Raw genomic sequence first — 17,585 nt, 5'->3', positions numbered from 1 at the left:
CCTTCCCCATCTTCAGCAGAACATCTTGATTTTTTACTCTTTCTGTCCATGGTATTTTCCACATTCTCCTGTAACACCACATCTCGAATGCCTAAATGTTTTTGATGTTTATCTTTTTCAGTGTCCAGGCTTCCATGCCGTACAGCAGAACGGAGAAAACATAGCATCTTAACATTCTCGTTCTTAAGTTTATATTTATGTCCCGGTTGCATAGGAACTTTTTCATTTTGACAAACAATTGTCTCGCTATCTCTATTAGCCTCTTGATTTCTCTTGTCTGGTCATTAGTATCAGTGAAGCAAATCCCTAAATAATTGTAGGACGTAACTCTTTCAATTGGCTGATTATTTATGGTTAAATTCACATTGGTGTATAGCTTCTTTGTTACAATCATGAATTTAGACTTTTTGATGTTCAGTTTTAGACCATACTTTTTGGTATGGGTGTTTATGTTTTCCATCAAAAACTGTAAATTTGCTAGGTTATCTTTTACTATTAGCGTGTCATCAGCGTATCGTATATTGTTAATTAACTCTCCGTTAATGTTCATACCAATGTTTTGCTCTAGGAGCGCTTCCTGACATATTGTTTCGCTATATATATTGAATAATAGTGGAGAAAGCACACAACCCTGACGCACACCTCGACGAATCTCAATTTCTTCGGTTAACTCATTATCAACTTTGATTTTTGCTGTTTGTCCCCAGTACAACCTGGATATGATGTTAATGTCGCGACTGTCGATGTTTTTGCTTCTTAGGATTTCATACAGCTTTTGGTGTCTGACTTTATCGAAGGCCTTCTCAAAATCTATGAAGCCTACGTAGAGGTCTTGGTTTACATCCAAACATCTTTGCATTAACACACACACACATACACACATACAAAAGAATAAATCTCATACAAATAATGCAGAATAAAACACACGCAGAGTAATCAGACTTTGAAGTTCCATTGGCCAAAAAATCCACCCTCATTGCTTTTGAATTAATTCGTTGTTTTAGTGTTGTCCAATAACTAAAAATTAAATGTCCTATAACTCAAAATTTTGTCCAATAACTCACTTTTTCTTTATTTTTTTTTTATTTTTTAATTGTATACAAAAACTTCGCATCAGGACAACTCTATTACCATTATATAAAAATACCATTATTCATTATTCAACTTGCAATGTTGTCAACCAAACCTGCTTTTACAGGATTAAGAATAATTATGGAGAGTACTTGGAAATAAAAATCAAGTGTCCAATAATTACTAGGTTTACCCTATTATTTAACTAAATTTTAGATAGGTACCTGTATTATTTAAATTCCCAAGAAGAACTTATTTGTCTGAAGTAATAAGTTTCTTTATGAATAATAAACGTTAGGTTTCTGATTTTTCTACATCTTTTTTTATTTGACCTGTATTTCTCTACGTTTGTAATTGGTTCATTTCTTATCGAATTTTCAAAACCTTTTGTATAATTGATTTATAAATTTATTAATAAGAATTCTCAATATCCAGATCCATGAATGACATTTTTGATGTTAATATTATTATATTTATATTAATGATTTTTAATTAACAGCGTTATCGAATCTGTAATATAAATATTAATAATTTTTTAATTATCTTTTATCAACAAAATTATATTCATACTAATGATTTTTAATTAACTATATTATTGAAACTTAAATATAAATCTGATTATTTTTTTAATTATCTTTTACCAACAAAACCACTCATGAAAAAAATAGGAAAACATAAATTTCAACATTTTATTTATCGTTTAAGTATATTTGTACAATTATAAAAAGTAGAAATAGTCACTTTTTATTTAGATTTGACTATTTAAAGGTTTAGACTGTCTTTTTATCTTCTACTTCATCACTCTTCACTTCACTTTTTTCTTCACCTTCAGCTGTTTTCTCGCCGGTGACTGGATCCGCCTCGGATTTCTCGGGTTTCTGCAAATATTTCGGTAACCAGAAACAAGCATGAACAAGTTTTAGTAAAATATAAGCCACAAAAGCTAATGCTAAATATTCGCAAGACGAAAACATCATTTTCCACACGTCTACACCTACTTTTTGTGTGCGCATTGTGTAAAAACTTAACTATTGATAGTTTGTTGTGAAGCTAAAAAAATATAGAGAGGTTATGAAGACAGTGAGTGTGCTCGATTAGGGACACTATGTCATAACTATAGAAACGCTGTTAATGCCAACAAATGAATATACCACCCTTATGTAATCGATATGGTAAAGTGCGAGGATAACTGCTACAAAAAAGATAATTGATTAGTTAATTTTTTATAACATATTGATTTAAAATATATGACATTAAAATTTATTTTCAATTTATAAAATGTGCATTGTTTAGCAGAGAGAACACTGCGTTAATCGCACTCGATCAAGCTTTATCAATAAATCGTTTAATTAAAGAGCTCAAAACAACGAATAAAAATTAATAGTACTCGATTACTAACTGAAGTGGAAATAATAACGAATTTTAAATATTTTGGTGCTCTGATTTCAAAAAACCTTCTTTTTTCATTGCAGCTATACTATTTTTTGTCTCATTTGCATAGTTTTAATAAAAGGTTAAAATAAAAATTTTGATGGTAAACTTAAAATCCAATTATTTTGTTTTAGCCAATAAAAAAAGAAAGAAAAGAAAATAGAGAGAAATCCTCATTATCGCATTCTATCGTAGAGTATGTTTCAACTGTAATGGCGGAAATTTCTAGGAACACTAAAGCCTCACCAAACAAAGCAGTGGCGTTCCAAAAAATACTTATGATTTAAATCAAATTGTTAAAGATAAGTACACACAATTTATTAAACAATGATATTAGATTATATTTTTGGCAACATTGTAAGGTAACGCGGACCAACATTGACACTGGTACAACATTGACATTTGTTTGAATTTAGTTTTCTGTTCGTCTGCTAATAAAGATAACGAAAATGTAAAGGTATCTATAAATACTCCTACTCTAGCGCCGTCTAACAGCGAAGTGCCGAGACTCCGGCAACACTCTTGGCTTTTCAAAATGTCTGCCCATGAGTCAACGGATGGTGGTACGTGAATTTTGTGCTAAAGGAACTTTCAACAAACGGCCGTTTCAAAAACGTAATTTAGCTGAACAAGGTAAGTGGATGGTATTTAATCAATTACCACTTATAGTTTTTAATATTAGAACACACTGTTATTGTAAAAAGCTTTTTTCTGCACTTTCCGTTTACACGTTAAAATTGACAGTGTCAATGTTGCCAGCTCGTTAAAGAATGACAGTGCCAATCTTACCCCTGGAACAAAAGTGTCACCTACAGAATGATCTTTGTGGTTTTAGATGCCCCGTTCCAAGAGACCCAGGCGCCCTGATGCCCGAAGTTATAAGATCGGCAGAACGTCATGGTATTAATAGAACAACGTTATTAAATTATGTGAAGGGAATAAAATGCAAGAATGTTGGTAGACCAACAGTTCTTACACATCAAGAGGAAGAGCTTTTGGTTCATTCATTGGTAAAACTGAGAGAGTGGGGTTATGGTTTCGACCGATTTCAACTACAACTTTCCGTACAAGATGACATTAGGCCCAATCCATTTGCCATTGGTATGCCAGATGCAGACTGGTGCCTGATGTTTGAAAGAAGATGGTCTTATGAAATCATTAGAAGGGTAGCGCAAAACCTGCCGAAAAACAGGGCAATGGCAGGATCACAGGAAGTGATGGAGGACTTTTATCAAAAACTAGAGTTGGTTGTTAACCGATGTGGCTTACAGACCAAACCACAAAATATATTTAACTGCGATGAGACAGGATTTCAAACCGATGCTGGTGTCCAAAAGGTGCTTTGTAGGAGAGGGAGTCGTAATCCAAATAAATTAGTTGCCAGTTCTACAAAAGATACGTACACAGTTCTAATGTGCTGAAATGCCATTGGTGATTTTTTGCCGATGTTCATTAATTACAAAGGGTTGCACCTGTACCATACTTGGTGTGTTAATAGTCCCGCCAATGCTCGTTACAACTGTTCCCCATCTGGCTGGATGGAATCGGCTCAATTTTTTGATTGGTTCATAAGCTGTTTTGTACCGGAAACTTAAAAATACGAAGGAACAAAATTACTAATTCTCGATGGTCATAAATCGCACATATCTTTAGAACTTGTAGAAGCAGCTGTTGAGAATAACGTAGAAATATTCTGCTTGCCAGCTTACAAGTCACACCTTGTGCAGCCTTTGGATGTTGGTGTGTACAAAGCAGTTAAACAGTCTATTCTCTACGAGAATACTATCAAGAGACTGGTTACAAGAATGTTGACAAATTGGTTTTTCCTTCGCTTATGAAAAAGCTAGAAAATTCTGGATGTCTGTCAAGAGCTAATGCGATCGGTGGGTTTAGTGGGTCTGGGATTTATCCGCTTTGCAAAGACAATATGATCAAGAAAATTGTTACGGCAGAGGTGGTTGAAGCAGGCGCTAATTCTCGCCCAGTAGCGTTAGAAAACCTTCCAGTTCATGATAATCGCGATACCTCGTCAACATCTTCCGACCTGACTAGCACACCGTCATGTGAGAGTGTAAAACAAGGACTTGAACTAGCCATTATGTCGGTATTGAAAAAGGACAATGACCAGAAAATGACTTTTAATAAACGCAGTCGAGTAACACGAAAGTTTGCTGAAAACTTGACAGATTTGGAAGTGAGAGAAAGACTAGCAAAAAAGAAACATGAAAAACAAAACAAAGCAGAAAAAAAGAAAGCGAGTACAAAGAAAACAAGAACACAAACAAAAAGAACGAAGAGAGATGTTTCTAGCTCGTCAGAGAGTGCTATTAGCGTTCGTTTAGAAAGCGATGATGATGTTGTGGTTGGTGAGGAAGAAGAAGAAGCAGATATGGAAGAGGAAGCAGATTTGGAAAGGAGGCCAGATTTGGAAGCAGAAGCAGATTTACTCGAATGTGATCCTTCTACAGAAATAGAAGCTGTTTCAGACAATAATACTGGAAGTACAGTTCCCAGTACAAATATAGATCAGCCATTGATTTTGGCCGGAGCTTGGATTCTTGTCAAATATTATAACAAAAAGGACATTATCTGTTACGTTGGTAAGTTTTAAATGTAGAGGAAAATACATTTGAGGTGGAATTCCTAAGATAGAAACAATTATATTTTGTGTACCCCAACGTTCAAGACAAGGCTGATGTAAAACTAAGCGACATTGAGCAAGTTCTGGAAAGCCCTGTAATCCAAAGAGGAAAGCATTATTTCAAAATAGATTTTAAGCCTGGAATCATTATTTATTAGCAAGTAAGTTATCTGCCTGTTTCAGTTTTCAGTTTTGCCAGCTTGTTTAAGAATAACATTGCTAATCTTATTCCCCTTTTGTGATTTCAGATGCCCTTCGCAAAGAAGCCCAGCCGCCCTGATGCACGATCTTGAGCAATGGCTAAGGCAACTTATAAGAAGTTTCGTTTGTGTATTTGTTTCTGTTTCTGAATACAATGTAGTTTTAATTTAAGCTTTCTCAGTGCAATAACAATTATTTAAGTCAACAAATAAAAGATTATCTTCTGTTTTTTTGTAAACGTTTATATTCTAACTGTTTTCGTGCATTAAAATATTCTTAGAGGGTTGGCAATTTTTTTTGAATAAACTACAGTCACTTTCAATGTCAATTTTACCCTGTAATGACATTGACACCTGTAACACCCTGCAAACTTATTTTTTGTACAAAAATGTCTGAAGATTTTTAGTCAATACTAACAGTAATTAGTGTCGCAGATGTAGCAGTCCTCAGCGCTCTTGTGGCTATCATTTTTCAACAAACCATTGACTGTGTAAAACAAAAATTATGAAGATGTGTCAATGTTTGCCCCCTTACCTTACTACATTTTAATACATATTATTATAATATATCACATACATAATATATTGTCTGTATGTGAAAACATAGATACGTATTACAGATTACAATATTAATAAATATTAATTACAAAGATTGTTTTAACTTTAAAACCTTTATTATTTATATTAAAACTCACTTAAACGTCACAAAGTTAAATAGAAGAATATACGAAATGATTGTAATAAAGTAAAAAAATAAAACATACATACAGGCCAGTTTGGAAAACTTATATTCACATAGGTTACATAGATACATCGTAATGTTAAATTATATTAATCACTTTCATAATCAAATGCACTGTCGTCGGTAAATACACAACCACAACAACGACGTACTGAACGAACAATAATTAACACCGGCTCAGAAGAAATACCGGACATAACCGACTATGAAATAAGAATGGCCCTAAATCAATTAAAAACGAATAAATGTCCGGGAGAGGATAAAATTACAGTTGAAATGTTGAAAATGGGTGGCAGAAAAATGGAACAGGTATTAAATATTTTATTTAATAAAGTAATTGATGAAAGAAAGATTCCTCAAGAATGGTACAACTCCGAAGTCATTCTACTATTCAAGAAATGAGACAAAACAAACATCGAGAATTACCGACCAATATCCTTGCTATCACATCTGTATAAATTACTAACTAAAATCATAACCAACCGCCTAATACATAAACTCGATTTCTATCAACCTATCGAGCAGGCTTAATTCAGGAAACATTTTAGTACCATAGACCACTTGCACACCGTAAGTGTTCGTCGATTTCCATAAAGTATTCGATTCCATCGAATTATGGGCAGTGCTTGAATCTCTAGAAAATGCACGTATAGATTCAAGATACAATAACATAATTAAAAACATATATGAAAATGCCACCAAGCAGATAAAGCTGGACGAAAGCACAAAAACTAATCCCCTAAGACTACAAGGGGGACTAAGACAAGGAGACACCATATCTCCCAATTTATTTATAGAAGACATTTTTAAGAAACTAGAATGGAACAACAAGGGTATCAACGTCAATGGATCATACTTAAACCACTTGAGATTAGCAGATGACATAGTTTTAATAGCCGATAATATCCAAGAACTAAATGATATGTTACAACAATTGAATGCAGTTTCAGGAGCGGTAGGCTTAAAAATGAACTACAACAAAACAAAAATACTGAGCTGAGACCAGACAAATATAATATAACAATACAACCTGATACCATAGAAAATGTTGAACATTATGTATATCTAGGTCATGTCATCAAATTGGGAAAACCAAATCAAGATACTGAAATTGAAAGAAGAACACAACTGGCATGGGGCGCTTTTAAAGATAAAAGTGTATAACATATGCATACTACCAGTTTGTACCTACGACTCGGAGACAGTAGCCCTTACCAACATCTGCTAAAAAAATTAGAAACAACGCAAAGAGCAATGGAACGAATCATGCTTGGAATATCACTGAGAGACAAGATTAGAAACTCCGAGATAAGACGTAGAACGAAGATTAGGGATATTGTGAAAGAAATTACAAAAATGAAATGGCGCTGGGCAAGTCACGTAGCCCGATATAATGACAACAGGTGGATACGGAGAATTCTAGAATGGAGACCAAGGACGACAACAAAAAGCATGGGAAGACCTCAAAAAAGATGGGTAGATGGCATAAGAGCAGTGGCAGGCAAACAGTGGATTAGAATAGAATTATTTAAATCGATCCTTCATTCTTCAGCAATTACATCTATACGACGTTTACTGTCCAAATACTTATCTTTAACCTTGACAACATGTTCACACACTTTCTTTTTTCCAGTTATCTACAGCTACTCTAGCAAATTCCTGTTCCACCAACACTTTTACGTCTTCTAACTTAAAATAAACGTTTTGTTTTGCAACTTCATTTTTTATTTGCGCCCAAACCATTTCTATAGGGTTTAAGTCTGGATGATATGGCGGAGGTTTTAAAGAAACATGTCCACATTCTTGCAGCACTTTGTCAAATTTATATTGAATATGATCTTGTTTGTGTCGTTTGATGATTTCATACAATTGCGGTTTTAACATTGACGTTACAAATGGTAAATTTTTTTTTGTCAACCAAGATATCATATCCTTTTTTTTTAGAATTACTGGTGGGTGCTTTAATAATTTGTACATTATGATATGATACATTATCAGTAACAACAACAGATTCAACAGTCAAATTGGTAATTAACTGTTCTTTCATCCATTTTTCATAATCTTCCGAATTCATATCATCATGATAATCTCCTGTCTTAGCTCCTGACTTAAAAATCAAAATGGCATTCTATATGAAACCCATCTCTTCACCACCATGTACAATAACCAACCTAATTACTTTTGAAATGTTTTTGAACAATCCTTTGCCAACGTCATCTGTTCAGCTATTTGGCGTAGTGTGTCCTGCTTGTACATAGATTTCATCAACATATACAATTGACTTACCTTCGCTTCTGTAATATTTAATTTTGTCCAAATATTTAATGCGTAGAGCACGAATATTATTCCGTTCAATTAATAAACGTCGATTATCTTCTGTTTTCTTCCATTTAAATCCCAAATCTTTCACAACTCTGTAGAGAGAACTTACACTTCCAGTCCACTCGTACACCTCTTCAAGCCTTTTCTGCAAAAGCTTCAATGATACAGGACAACGTTTAGTCTCATGAAAACAATGAATGGTTTTTCTAATGAACTGTTTGTCATACTCCCTCACTGCGTTTGTTAACATACTCGCTTGTTGAATGATCCTTTCTACTGTACGTAAAGAGACTCCAGTAGCTTCACTCACACGTTGTTTAATACTGGTTCGATTATCTTCAGAAACTAGTATTTGCATATATTTAAATACATTGTAAACTATTCCTTTGGATTTTGGTGTCAATCTGATCTGTTTACTCGTACTACACTTATTCCATCTTCATTCTACAAAGTAGGTCTAATATACGTAGTAGCTTTGAGGTTACTGATACTAAATTAGAAATTAACTTTTACCAAACTTCATAGAGTATCAATTATTAAAGATGGTATTATAACAAACAAAAAGTTTGGTATCTATAAAACAATCTATTTATTATTTAAGTGAGTAATAATTTTGTAACTAGTGCGATTTCAAATAATTTAATTTATTTAATATTGCAACGCCACTGCATGGGTCTGATCATAGGTATTCTATTGTCTGCGCGATTAACTATTTCGTGGAAGTACTCGCCACTCGATTTGAAATAATCTGTATCGTATCGTAATCCCTTCATCCGACCGAATGTCACTACCTGGACTGTTAGACCATCGGATTTCAATACGAAGTTCGAAGATTTTATCCCTTATGCCTTTTTGTGTACTGAAAATGTCATATGAGATAAGCAAAAAAACGAAAATTTAGAGTTGAACCAGTTTTTTCTGAAAATCGAATTTTACTAATTTTCCGCAACTTTTAGTTTTCCCGACCTTTCTTTCTTACCGTTCCTTATCGGGAAAACTAAAAAACTTTGACTAACCTAATTTACACCCTTAGGGCACCTACTCTAACGATTCGTAAAATGGCATAAAGGAGAAAAATTTTTTACAAAAAAAAATTTTTTTTAAAGAAAATTCAATTTCACGAAAAGTTCCCCAGGAAACCACACAGTTTTCACACATTTTAGTCTGGGATACTGAGGATTTTACTGAGGGATAAAATCGTGGACGAATTTGGTCGGAAATCCGACAATCTATGTATGCTTAAAGGTCGGTACACATATACGAGCCAAACGGTATGCATACGGTATGCGAACGCTATATTCGTTAATGTGTACGGCAGAAAAAACCGCTTGCGTACTGTTTCATCGTGACTCGTTGCGAACCAAATTGTTGCGGTTTATTCCACGACTTCAAAGGAAGCTCGTCTTTCAGTTTGGACGGCGCTTACTAGACGCAGCGAACATTTTTATTGTCTCATCAAATCGACATTGTGTGAATGACGTGTTCCTTCCTAGAGAGACGTGAGAAAACAGTAAACTGATTATTGTACATATTTTTATTTTTGTTAAACAAGCAAAAACAGAAACATAAATCAGTACCCAAATTATAAATAAAATGAATCATTTCGCACATGTGTGTTCGTTGTTGGTTTGTCGCTTTCCATGGATCGAGATAAGTATGCGATCAGTACGATGTAGAATATTTTTCAAGGATCTGTACGCGTACGGTACGTATACCGTTTGGCTCGCATATGTGTACCCACCTTAATGTATAGTACAAACGGAATTCGGTCAGAATGTGCAGAAGATATTTATACTTTTAACCCTGAGTCATATAACCGATAACAGCCATGAATGGAAATATAAAGATCCGGACGTACACGAACGTAATTGTTTGTCTAGATGAAGATTTACTACTAATGTTTGGTCTGCTAATCACTTTACCCGAATTGAAAAGTTGGTGAGTCATAGTTATACCACATTTTATATTATAACATATCACTGCAAACAGTTGTGAACAAGAAATAATGTTATTCAGTTACATTTCAAACTTAGCCTGTGGTAGATTGAGTTGCGTGTGCTTATGGTAGTGAAAATTATTTAATTAAAAACATTACGTAGGTATATATACTACAGTAGTATTATAGATACTTTTAAAATGTGGCGTTTTGGGAGAACAATAATTCCTAGCATGAGGTTGAAGGACCAATAAAAGAAGACTTTTATCAATTAGAAGATTTACAGGGCGCTATGTGAAACGCATATAATAAACGGACATATTACACGTGGAGAGAAATACACCTTGCTCCAACTGATTATGCAGGGAAAGATCCAAGGAAAGAGAAGCATAGGGAGCCGTAGAATGTCATGGCTGCGCAACCTGAGAGAGTGGTACGGATGTACATCAAATGAACTTTTCAGAGCAGCCATCTCAAAAGTCCGAATAGCTGTGATGATTGCCGACCTCCGCCGCGGAGATGGCACTTGAAGAAGAAGATGTGAAACGCAAGCGAAATATTAAGTATCTCTCTAGCGATGACAAATTTATAATAAAAAATGTGGCAAAAAATAAATTTGTGGCCTTTACAGAAACTCTTTGTTAACAAAAGTGACAAAATTAACCGTATATGCCATTATAAATGAGATGGTCAGATGACTTGAATAAACACGCAGGTCCGAAGTGGATACAAACTGCCTACAATCGAGAGACGTGGAGGAAGGAAGAGGAGGCCTATGTCCAAAATTGGACAGCAAGGGCTGTATAGATAGATAGATGTACCATTATAAGAGGGACATCTAAATCAAGATAAAGGAAGAAACATAGTGGCAAGTTGCGAAAAATAGAAACCACTTGATTTAACCTACGTAGCACAACAATATGCAAAATGTATGCAGCCAATATTTTCCCCACGATTCAAAACTCTTCGATAAGAACTAATTCGAAAAGATATCGTTGTTTGACCTGAGTTTTACTGAGTCTGCTGTCTAAAAGAGCTACTTATCACAAATTGGCGCCCGAGCAAAATAGATATGCCGCTCCGTCCAGCAACGACAGACTCAGACTCGGTAGCAGGTGCCACGACAGGTACATCATGGTATACCGCCTGTCCAAAGAAGAAATACAGCGCGAGGCCGAAAAGGTCGGCTTAGATTCCGAAGGAACTGCCTAAGATCTAAGATCAAGGCTAAGAGATTTTTTTAAAGGTTGCGGAGAACCTACAGGTACGATCCCAAAAGTCAATCCTTCCAAAGAAGCTAATCCCGATGTACTAACCAGTTATCACGTAACTAGTAACTAATCAATTATCAGAAAACAATTACAAGACCTAACGATACCGAGACAAATGTCGCAAGCAGAGTTACTAAACTAAGTACGAAAGTGGAACACGCACTTCGATAAAAAAAACATTCGGACGCAGTAGACTTCATAGAAAGGATAGACAAATTAAGTCTAGCCTACGGGATCGATAAACAAGATCTTCTAAGAGCATTGCCAGAGTTGCTAGGAGACCATGCGTTGCTATGGTACCGAAACAACAACAAAAATTGGAAGTCGTGGAAGATTTCAGCGAAGATTTTAAGAAAGCTTTCTATCCTAGAGGATATTTGCTACAACTAGAGAAACAAATCAGAAATAGAAAGCAAAATCAAAACAAGTCAGCGGATAGATATATCACAGACATTCAAACATTAATTAGACGAGAAGGATCTCTTTTCAACGATCAAGAACTAGAACGAATATATAAAGAACGAGACTTTGAAGATTTAACTGAATTACAAGACTTAGCCCAGGAATATAAAGCCATATAAGACGAAAAAACCAGAGTAAATCAAAATCTTCAAATATACCAGGAACGTACAGCCCCAAGAGAATACGATGCCAAAGGGACGTGTTTTAGATGCAAAATACCAGGTCACATCCGTAAATATTGTGAAAACCTATGGAAAAAATGCTGTTCACGTTGCGGTAAAGGTGAAGTTTACAGCAGAGATAAAGATGCTGTATAAGTCGTCAGGGAGACGAATAACAGACTGGAGAAATAAGGAGTCGTCCCAGTTTGTGGAGCAAGATTCGACTCCATTCGTTCTCACTGTTACACAACCAGCGAACGCTGAGATAATTTTGAACAAAAATGTTTATTAGCACTTTTTGCGTAGAATGAACCGTTCTCTCGGAAACAAAGCTTGAAGCTAGTCGGAAGAGACAACCGTAGTAAGTCTACGAACCGTGATCTCATACTACATATTTCAACTGTCAAACATGTCTATAAAATTGTGACTATGGTTAAATTTTTTGCTAATTTGATTGATCTGTGAGTTTAATAGACCATACCAAACATATTTATCGACTTGACAGTGTCGTTGAAATATGTCATACATTTTCTCTACTATAGAAAAATATCGTATAAACTTATCAATGTTATAGAAAGTATATACGAGTATAAAGCAAACTGATTTAGTTTGATTTAATGAGAAATTAATTCTCATAACAGTTATGTAAACATATAGATCGTATAGCATACTTAGATATTAAAATTTAAAAAATTACGGAAACTGGCAATATTTGAAATGTGGGTCTTTCCAATTATGGACGTTTTATAAATCTGACAATAAAGTAATATATAAAAGAATTAATCTCGCGTGGTGATATAATATATTATCAAACGCCAAACACATTATTTGAGACACATATTATTGGGAAGAAAATATATTGCTTCACAATTTATTTTAAAGGATAACAAGGCAAATATCGATAGACTTTAGATATTATGATAGCATATTTAGAGATTGGACTAAAAAGCGTTATATGAACGGTTGAAAATAAGGAAAAATTTGTTATAGTTATACTTAATTTCCGGTAATATAGACATACTAATATAAGAAAACTAGATTTAAGTAATGTTTACATGAGTACACTGGGTTTTTAGATAATAATGCGGTGTAAATCAAGGCCTTGATGTAAGAGAACAAGAGAAGGTGATTGCAGAACACTGTAAGCATCACAAATTATCGGACTAACATGCAAATGAGCATTGTGCGTATGTAGAAATGTAAATGAAAGTTTATTAATAACACCTGACCGAAATTATTGAAGATTGTGCGTATGTAGAAATGTAAATGAAAGTTTATTAATAACACCTGACCGAAATTATTGAAGATTGTGCGTATGTAGAAATGTAAATGAAAGTTTATTAATAACACCTGACCGAAATTATTGAAGAACTTAATGAATGGGTATATGAACATTATTAAGCTCAATTATTGAAAATATAAAAAAATGTGTAACGTGCAAAAATAATATGAAATAATACCTTCCCCTCTTCATAAAACTTTTTTAGGAACTCAGAAATATCTTCTACGTCTTCGACACACCCTATACTCTTCTCACGTTGTCTTAGCTCAATGTCAGCTTGCATTTTTCTCAAACCTTCTTCAATTACATGTAAATTTGTCTGAAAACGCCTTCTTCCTTTTGTGAAACTACTCCACAACCATAGGCAGACAAATACGCAAATTGAGAGCCACACACTGAACCCAATATTTAAATATCCTTCTTTTTTCTCGGTCATGATTTAAAACTTGACCGTGTCTTTTAAGAGAAACAACTAAATGGATAAATACTGAGGTATATTATCGAGCAGAATATATGTCAGGTCGATCGATATAAGATAAATAATTAATAACCGATTGAAAATTATATATTGAGGATAAACGGAGCTACTTCCAACTCTCTACGGCCTATATTTTTCATTTCGACGATACTTGTTGTCGTTTCATTGGCAATGCTACTGTTGTATTTAGTTACTATAAAATAAGCGTGCGCAGGAGAAGAGAATTACAAAAATAATTATTTAGAATTAAAGTACAACCTATTTTTGTCAAGAATTCAATTTCAAACACCGAAACCTTTTATGTACTTGGCACATCTCAATTTTATCAACACAAACAACTTCCAATTTCGAAGTCAAAACAGCAATAATAAATTATTTTATTATTGTCACTTTTATAGTTTTAATTATTTTCGTAAGCTTAGTATATTGTACGAAGTCGAGTTCGGAAGCTCCTCTTCATTTTAATTATTTTGCACATTTCGTGCATTTAATGTTTTTAAAGCATGGTAGTACAGCATGGCAAGTTTATTGATTTAATGTTCTTCTAACCAAAATTACAACAATCTATAAAATAGTGTCCTGGAAACCGATATCTGATTTCTGAAACTGAATTAACTCCACTCAAAAGTTGTGTATAGCGTGCTTAATAGGAGTTCAATACAAATCTAAGCAATATTGGCCTTTGCCAAGAGCCATGAGCTCACAAAGGACTTGACAAAGGTTAAAGTACTTCCAACAAGTTGATCTATTCCCAAATGCTAGAAGTTTTTTTCAGCATTATTCCATGTAATGGAAAAAAGGCATTATTTTGAAGCAGGTTATTCTATGAAAGTGGCGTAAATCCAAAGAAATGATTTAAATCATAATTCATAGCTATACTAAAGAAAGCTAGCTGCCACAAATGTGACGGATTTAGGCTCATAAGCTTCATCATTCAATCTTCACTTATCCACTGCTGGACATAGATCTCCCTCATAATTCTCCATCTATCTCGATCCTGTGCCTCTTGCATCCAATTCCTATGACAACGTTTTAGATCGTCAGTCCAACGTGTTGGTGGACGACCTCTGCTTCGGTAGGCATCATCTCTTGGTCTCCATTCCAGTATCCGCTTTGTCCATCTATTATATGTCATTCGAGCCACGTGACCTGCCCAGTTCCATTTCAGTGTTGCTACGCTCTCTACTGCATCAGCCACTCCTGTTCTTTGCCATAGCTGGCAATTTGGGATCTTGTCTCGTAGTCAAACGCCCAACATAGCACGCTCCATCGCTCTTTGACACACACGGATCTTTTGAACTGTTCTTCTTGTCATGGTCAACGTTTCCGCACCGTAAGTTAACACTGGCAAAACACACTGATTAAACATTTTTCTTTTAAGGCATATTGGTATATTAGACGATTTGAAAATATGGTTCAGCTTGCCGAAGGCTGACCAAGTCAGTCTTATACGACGGAGAAGCTCAACGGTTTGGTTATCTTTTCCTATGCGAATCTCATGACCTAGGTATTTATAGGCCATTACCTGGCTCATAAGCTTAATTAGGTTCAAATAGGGTAGTGATGCCCATCATAAGGTGTTGCTTCCAGATCTATCTCTAGCCTCTCCTACCTGTCATGAGACGACTGAACAGCTCATGAATGCAAATTGCAAAGTCTTGACAGGACTATGACATGGGACAGGCGGCACAAGGTCTCATGGCATAAATACAAGTTAAGCACATTAGATTAAGTTATGATGATACTGTATTACTGAAAGTAATAATAATCAAGATGTATTAAACATTATTACATGGCGCAGTCTTGTAGTTAATGAAGCCTGCTGCTTCCAAAATGAATGAAAACAAGAAGTTGTTAGAATTAGAACAATATGGAGTTTAGAATACTTTAACCATTATCATTTGAAGGTAACGTGGCCAAAAACTTTCGGCGATTCAACAGTCATTTGAAATTTACCTCTTGGCCAGTGACAAGACCGAAAAGGAAGGCACAGTAAAAATTGCTCTACTGTTAAATTTTTTGGGAGATGAAGGACTCGATGTGTTTAACACCTTTAAGTTAACAGATGCACAGAGAAAATCGAATGATACAGTATTGGGTGAATTAGAGAATTACTTTACCCCTCAAAAGAATGTGATCTACGAAAGATTTTTATCATACAATAGAAAACAAGAGGAAGGAGAGCTATTTGATACTTACCTAACTGACTTGCGTAAATTGGCAAAAAATTTTGAATTTGGAGATGTTCCGGACTCAATGATCAGGGATAGACTAGTTTTAGGAACAATTAATAAAGATCTACAAGAAAAAATGTTGCAGAATCATGAGTTAATCTTACAAAAGGCAATAGACATGTGTAGAGCATATGAAATCTCAAAAATACAGTTTAAAGAAGTTCAGTCAAGTCAAACACTTAATGTTCATTCTGTAAAAGGGGGAAATGGTAAACAACCAGCAAGGGGAAAAGCTTCGAATAGCAACTTTAATACTAGAAAAAGCAAAAGATGGGAACAGGAAAGAAAACTCAAGGAAAAGTGGTCAGTGCAGAAAATGTGGTCGTGCCCATGAAATCGAAGGTGTCCAGCATTTGGTAAAATGTGCAATAAGTGTTTGTATTACAACAATTTCGAGAAAATGTGTAACAACAGCATAATAAGTGAAGTTCAGGAGATTCAAGAAGTAGATAGGGACAGTAAACAGGAAGAATTTATGGTAAATAAAAGGAAATAAGGAATGGTCTGAAAGGTTAGTAATTGAGCAATATGGAATAGACTTTAAAATAGATACAGGTTCACATGTTAACATTATATCAATCTACTTTTAAATAAAATCAATAAAAAGTATGAGATACATAAGTGCAAAATAAGTTTAAAAGCTTATGGGGGATTTAAAATAAAACCTGTAAGTATTATTACAAAATCTTAAACCTGTATCTTTTGCTTCTAGATCTTTAACCATTTTGAAACCAGATTTAGCCGGATTGAAAAGGAACTAAATGCAATCCTATTTTCGTGTACTAAATTTCATAATTATATTTATGGTAGAGCAGTTAAGGTTTTCACAGATCAAGCCATTGATTTTGATAATGGAGAAAGGCATAGCAGAAGTAGACTCTCCTAGACTACAACGTATGAAGGTGAAATTATAAAAATATGACTTAATTGTAGAATATAAGCCAGGCAAGGAAATGCTGATAGCTGATTTGTTGTCTCGAAATTTTTTGAAGGAAAAGGTAGAGGATGATGCTTTTGTAACAGAAATAGTGCATACATTAAATATAACAGAAGAAAAGAGAGAGGAATTTATAGTTGAAATTAAACAGGATAAGAAGCTTCAAATAATTAGAGATTTTTGTGAAAAGGGTGGCCGTCATGTGCATGTACCTTACATAGTAAAAGATTATTTTAATATTAGGCATGACGTTTACTCATTAAATGATTTGATGTTTTATAGGGACAGAGTTATAGTTCCGAATTCTTTGCGGCATTAGATGTTAAAGTTGCTTCATGAAACACACTTTGGGGTTACAAAAACACAGCAAAGAGCGAGACAGGTATTGTTTTGGCTAAATATGAATAGTGGACATAG

This window comes from Diabrotica undecimpunctata, chromosome 5, assembly GCF_040954645.1.
Source record: "Diabrotica undecimpunctata isolate CICGRU chromosome 5, icDiaUnde3, whole genome shotgun sequence".
Lineage (NCBI taxonomy): Eukaryota > Metazoa > Arthropoda > Insecta > Coleoptera > Chrysomelidae > Diabrotica > Diabrotica undecimpunctata.
The sequence above is the reverse complement of the archived record's forward strand: the minus strand, read 5'-3'. Positions refer to the sequence as shown.